This window comes from Engystomops pustulosus, unplaced genomic scaffold (genome assembly GCF_040894005.1).
Source record: "Engystomops pustulosus unplaced genomic scaffold, aEngPut4.maternal MAT_SCAFFOLD_471, whole genome shotgun sequence".
NCBI classification, from domain to species: Eukaryota; Metazoa; Chordata; class Amphibia; order Anura; family Leptodactylidae; genus Engystomops; species Engystomops pustulosus.
This window is the reverse complement of record NW_027285350.1, coordinates 1-6,640: the sequence shown is the minus strand read 5'-3', so window position 1 is coordinate 6,640 and position 6,640 is coordinate 1. Positions and strand designations below refer to the sequence as shown.

General features: G+C 62.7%; 1 non-coding gene across 1 annotated transcript; it reads left to right on the top strand.

Annotated features, from left to right (window-relative positions):
- Nucleotides 1–3,630: 3,630 nt before the first annotated feature.
- On the top strand, nt 3,631–5,511 carry LOC140111480 (18S ribosomal RNA). The gene has a single exon (XR_011852024.1). It is a non-coding gene; the product is annotated as an 18S ribosomal RNA (ribosomal RNA).
- Nucleotides 5,512–6,640: the final 1,129 nt, after the last annotated feature.

Here is a 6,640-nt window from a genome sequence, read left to right as displayed (position 1 = left end):
CGTCGGTCGGAGGAGCGGTTGCGGTCGAGTGGTCCCCAGTGTACCCTGTTAGCGCTGCCCGCCTACGCCTGAAGAGCTGCGGACCGAGAAAAAGGTTCGCTCCGCTGCTGACGGCGAAGCGCGCGGCACGCCGCGGAAGAGGAGAGGGAGCGGTCGCCCCCGGGGCGGCTCCCCTCCGAGTCCGGCAGAAGCAGAGATTGTAGCGGAGGGGGGGGTTTCTAAATTCCCCGGGCGTGTTATCCCCAGCGGTAGCCTTTGAACTCTTCAACCGCAAGCACGATCGCACGTTCACAGCACCCGTCACTAGGAGCCGGGCCAGAGGCGGGCGGCAGACGAAACCGACATGAGCGCTTAAGGGTATTGCACCCCCGGCGCCCAGACCCTGGAAATTGAGTCTGCCCCCAAAGCCCACCCGCGTCCTCCTTGGCGCTCCCGGAGTACATGGTCGTAGATGGGCCATCGGTCGCTAATGCCAAACTGCGTCCCAGGGGTGCGTCCCCTCTGACCAACGGCAGACCCATCCCTCTCGCCAATCCGCGGATCCCCGCCAGGTCCCGAACAGGGCTCGTCCTTTAGCGTTTCAAATGCGCCCTCCCCGCCATACGAGGGGTTGAGGACCGTAGCCTTCCCTTACGAGAGGCACCAGGGGTGCGCCTGCTCGAGGGCCCGGCCGTGGGCGTAACGCTTGGGCCGCCCCGGGGGAGTCGGTAGACCATGGGAGACCAACACTCGCACACGAACGTTGCCCGTGCTTTTGTGGAAGAGAGCTTCTTGCGAGGTTGTCGCTGCGGTGGCGCCCGGACAAACCCTATCCCTAAAACTTCTGGGGAATTGGCGTCTAAGCCTGCACCCTGCACGGTATCCCTGCACCCACGAAGGGGGCCGTGGAAGGCTTGGGGTCGCGCCGGCGAAACCGACCGGATGCCCGGGGTACTGAACCCCCGGGGTCCCACCCTGGAAATTGAGCCGTCCGACCCCGCCACGTCTTCCTAGTGCTCTCCTTGGCTCCCCCGCCTGTGGGCATCGTTAGGGGCTGCGGTCATCAGCGCCGGCTAAGCTTCGGCAACACGGCCGACCCACCCCTTCGGCGCCTGGGGGTGCCTGGTCCCAGTCCGGGCCGTTCCGTAGGGGCGGCTATCCCTTACATGAGGGACTCGGTGCGTCCGCTCGGGCTGCGGGGCTCCGGCTCCGACAGCCGGGGAGCTGGTTTTGACCGCGGGCCTCCACGGGAACCGGCAGGGACCGGACTAGGCGTCAAGCCGAAAATAACCCCGGCACCCTCTGCTTCCAAAGCGAGGGGACCTTTGGCCGAGCGGGGGCACCGGAAGCCGAACCGACCCCAACCCCTCTTCCTACCCCAGGGCTGGGCTGACCAATCCCCTGATCGGGTCTAAAATGGAAGAAGGGGATTCGAGGGAAGGGGCTGGCGGAAGGCAGTTGCCCGACGGAGTAGGCGAAGGCCAGGCCGTTTCCGAGTCCCGAGCAGAGGAGGGCGAACTCGGCTCTTCATCGACCGACGGCGAGGCGAGGGCGGTGGCTGCCGCGGGGAAGACTCCATTGCTCGTCAGCGCGCTAGGAGCGGGGCCGACTGGCTGCTCGGGGTATGGCATCCCCGGGGGCCCACCCTGGAAATCTTCGCTCCTCAGCCGCTGCAGGTTATAAGGTCCCGCCGCGCGTAAGCGCTCAACTCTCCGACCCACGGATGTCGAGCCCATGGTGAGCCGGCCGTTTCGTACGGGGAAAAGGGGTCCTCTGGCCCCACATCGATCGAGGGGGTTTAGATCCGCGGAGGCACGCACCGCGAGGCGAATCGCTGCTTTTCCCCAAGAGGTTAACCTTCAAACCACCGAGTAGGTTCGGGGCAGGGCCGACAGTCTGCACTGGGGTATTGCATCCCTGGTGGGGCGACCCTGGAAATCTCTGCCCCTTTCCACTCTTTCGGTTGGGCCTCTCGTCGGGGCGAGCGTAAGTCGGCAAGCAGACGTGGGAAGAGGCTTCTTACCGGTGACACTCCCTTCGTGAGAGAGGCAGGTACTCGCCCCGGACCCCGGTCCAAATCTGCGCGGGCCGGACGGCCTCGGCCCTAGCCGAAGGCCGCTCCCGCGAAGCCAGGGAGCCGAAAAAATAACCCCGACACCCTCCGCGACCTCGCGTGCTTCCAAAGCGAGGGGAACCTTTGGCCGAGCGGGGCACCCGAAGCCGAACCGACCCCAACCCCTCTTCTTACCCCAGGGCTGGGCTGACCAATCCCCTGATCGGGTCTAAAATGGAAGAAGGGGATTCGAGGGAAGGGGCTGGCGGAAGGCAGTTGCCCGACGGAGTAGGCGAAGGCCAGGCCGTTTCCAAATCCCGAGCCAGAGGAGGGCGAACGACGTTCTTCATCGACCGACGGCGAGGCTAGGGCGAGGGCGGTGGCTGCCGCGGGGAAGACTCCATTGCTTGCCAGCGTGCTAGGAGCGGGGCCGACAGGCTGCTCGGGGTATGGCATCCCCGGGGGCCCACCCTGGAAATCTTCGCTCCTCAGCCGCTGCAGGTTATAAGGTCCCGCCGCGCGTAAGCGCTCAACTCCCCGACCCACGGACGTCGAGCCCATGGTGAGCTGACAGTTTCGTACGGGGAAAAGGGGTCCTCTGGCCCCACATCGATCGAGGGGGTTTAGATCCGCGGAGGCACGCACCGCGAGGCGAATCGCTGCTTTTCCCCAAGAGGTTAACCTTCAAACCACCGAGTAGGTTCGGGGCAGGGCCGACTGTCTGCACTGGGGTATTGCATCCCTGGTGGGGCGACCCTGGAAATCTCTGCCCCTTTCCACTCTTTCGGTTGGGCCTCTCGTCGGGGCGAGCGTAAGTCGGCAAGCAGACGTGGGAAGAGGCTTCTTACCGGTGACACTCCCTTCGTGAGAGAGGCAGGTACTCGCCCCGCACCCCGGTCCAAATCTGCTCGGTCCGGCCGTCGTCGGCCCTAGCCGAAGGCCGCTCCCGCGAAGCCAGGCGATCCGAACCGAGGATCCGCGCGAGCCTTCTCCAAGCCCTCTGCCGGGCGCTGGTGTTGAAAGCGTAGCGGACCCTGTTCGCCGGAGCGATAGGAGCGGAGCACCGGTCCCGCAGGGTTGAAAGCTGGGTAGCAGCGCCGTAGCTTCCCTCCCAGCCTTCCCCCGGACCTGGCGCCCGATCCCCTCCGCTCCTCTGTGCGTTGGCGGGCGGCGCTGCATGGGTACGTCGCGACGGCTCCTATCGTCTCTCTCGCTTAACAGTGTGGAGAGGTGGTGGTGGAGCCGTCCGACACTCGAGGTGCTGAAGTTGAGCGTCCAATGCTTTCCTTCTATGCGCAGCCTACAGGAGCTGTCCGAGCTTCGGAGGTGCTGATGGAGGTGAGAGTCGAGCGCCACTTCTTGGCTGAACTGAGTGGGGAAAGCCAGCGACTGCGAGAGGGAGGGGAAGGGAAGGCTTTTTCGGGTCCTTGGAAGGGACCGAGAGCATCCTTTCTTGCCCCCCTGCCCTAAGCTCCATCCAATGTTGTCTGCGAGGTCTTCTCCGGCGGCGGAGAAGCGCTGCGGTAGCAGCAGCAGCAACGAGCGTTCCCATTAGCTCACGGAGCCTGACTCCAAGAGTCTACCCCTCAGAGCTCGGCTACCTGGTTGATCCTGCCAGTAGTATATGCTTGTTTTAAAGATTAAGCCATGCATGTCTAAGTACTGACTATTCTTTACGGTGAAACTGCGAATGGCTCATTAAATCAGTTATGGTTCCTTTGATCGTTCCGCATTGATGATGTGCTACTCGGATAACTGTGGCAATTCTAGAGCTAATACGTGCCCAAGAGCGCTGCCCTCCAGGAAGGCGTGCATTTATCAGACTTAAAACCAATCCGGGGAGCCCTGGTCCGCGGCGGGTCTCCGGGCCCGCTGCGGCGCCAGCCCCGTCCTAGACTTGGCGACTCTAGGTGACCTCGGGCCGATCGCACGTCCTCCGTGACGGCGACGATCTATTCAGGTTTCTGCCCTATCAACTGTCGATGGTATCTAACCCGCCTACCATGGTGACAACGGGTAACGGGGAATTAGGGTTCGGTTCCGGAGAGGGAGCCTGAGAAACGGCTACCACATCCAAGGAAGGCAGCAGGCGCGCAAATTACCCACTCCCGACACGGGGAGGTAGTGACGAAAAATAACAATACAAGACTCTTTCGAGGCCTTGTAATTGGAATGAGTACAATTTAAATCCTTTAACCAGGATCCATTGGAGGGCAAGTCTGGTGCCAGCAGCCGCGGTAATTCCAGCTCCAATAGCGTAAGTTAAAGTTGCTGCAGTTAAAAAGCTCGTAGTTGGATTTCGGGGAAGGGCTGGCGGTCCGCCGAGAGGCGAGCCTACCGCCAGTCCCGGACCCCTGTCTCTCGGGCGCCCCCCGGGATGCGCTTCGCTGCGTGTCCCGGGGGCCCGAAGCGTTTACTTTGAAAAAATTAGAGTGTTCAAAGCAGGCCGTTCGCCTGAATATCGCAGCTAGGAATAATGGAACAGGACCTTGGTTCTATTTTGTTGGTTTTGAGAACTAGGGCCATGATTGAGAGGGACGGCCGGGGGCACCCGTACTGTGCTGCTAGAGGTGAAATTCTTGGACCGGCGCAAGACGCCCGAGAGCGAAAGCATTTGCCAAGAATTTCATTAATCAAGAACGAAAGTCGGAGGTTCGAAGACGATCAGATACCGTCGTAGTTCCGACCATAAACGATGCCGACCGGCGATCCGGCGGCGTTATTCCCATGACCCACTGCGCAGCCTCCGGGAAACCAAAGTTTTTGGGTTCCGGGGGGAGTATGGTTGCAAAGCTGAAACTTAAAGGAATTGACGGAAGGGCACCACCAGGAGTGGAGCCTGCGGCTTAATTTGACTCAACACGGGGAACCTCACCCGGCCCGGACACGGAAAGGATTGACAGATTGATAGCTCTTTCTCGATTCTGTGGGTGGTGGTGCATGGCCGTTCTTAGTTGGTGGAGCGATTTGTCTGGTTAATTCCGATAACGAACGAGACTCCCGCATGCTAAATAGTTACGCGACCCCCCGCGGTCCGCGTTCAGCTTCTTAGAGGGACAAGTGGCGCTTAGCCACGCGAGATCGAGCAATAACAGGTCTGTGATGCCCTTAGATGTCCGGGGCAGCACGCGCGCTACACTGAACGGCTCAGCGTGTGTCTACCCTGCGCCGGCAGGCGCGGGTAACCCGCTGAACCCCGTTCGTGATAGGGATCGGGGATTGCAATTGTTCCCCATCAACGAGGAATTCCCAGTAAGTGCGGGTCATTAGCTCGCGTTGATTAAGTCCCTGCCCTTTGTACACACCGCCCGTCGCTACTACCGATTGGATGGTTTAGTGAGGTCCTCGGATCGGCCCCGCGGGGGGACTCCTCGGAGCTCCTCTGCGGTGTTGCCCGAGAAGACGACCGAACTGTACTATCTAGAGGAAGTAAAAGTCGTAACAAGGTTTCCGTAGGTGAACCTGCGGAAGGATCATTACCGTCGAATGCATCGACAAACCCTCTCCCGTCCGGGCACGAAGCTTGGCGGCGACGAGCGGAGACGTCGACAGCATCAGCAGCGTTGAGCGAGCAACTCAGCGGCAGAGATGGAGGTGGGCGAGCCGGCAGAGCCAGCGGGTCCTTCCCGCCGGCAGAGCCAGCGGGTCCTTCCCCTGGCTTCTCCCCACCTCCGCTGAATCTCTCCGGCCCGACTCTGATGCCCTTGCGGGGCGAGAGCACTTCGATCCCGGCCAGGGGGCCGTCGGAGCGATGCCCTGGGAGGAAGGGAGATTAGCTACCTCTCCTTCCCCCATGGTGCGGTCGCCTCCTTCCCAGTGCGGGGTCGTCGACGCCGGCTCTCCCCCGTCCGGATCCCCGCTCGATCGTACGGTGGTCGAGTGGAGAAAAACTCCGGCTTCCCCTCTTGCCTTCGTCTCGGTGGGCGCGGTGAGGAGAAGGGGCGGTTGCGTGGCAAGGCACCGAGACAATCGCGGGGTTGACTCCGTCCTGGTGGCGAGTCGCCTGTCGAGGGATCGAAGAGGGAGGCGGGCGTCCGGAAGCCTGCACCCTCGCGCTCTCTCCAGACCAGCGCGACTCCCTGGGCGATGGCAGAGGACGGGGCCCGACGGAGGAAGCGACGCGCGGGGTGCCCGGGAGACCGTACTCTCCTCTCCCCGACGTCGCGTGAAGATCGGCTGGCGGCGCCGTGTTACCCAACGAAGAGCGGTGTGGCTGGCGGATGGTCCTCGATGAGGGGGCGAGGGAAGGCGGCGTAGCGCCTGGAGAATGGTAGGGTTCGGCGCGCGAGGACCCTCTGCCTCTCTCCACAGGTGCAGCGCCTGTCTTCCTCCTCTCCCCCGCTGTCGGGTCGACCACGCCGGTCTTTGCCGAAGGTCGATGGGGCTTGTCGCCAGACGCGCCTCCGCCGGGTGAGCTGCGTTCCAGTGGCGGCCCCCGGTCCCCCACGAGCGGCGCGCAGGGGACTGGGCTCCCGCACCCGCCCCAGGCGGTGTGCCGCGGAGGCTCTTCTCCCAGGCGTCGCTCTTTGGACAACGTCCGCTCGGCTTCGGCCGTGTGCACACGAATGTAGCGGTGCCGTACATCTGACGAGGACGAGCTGGCCGTCT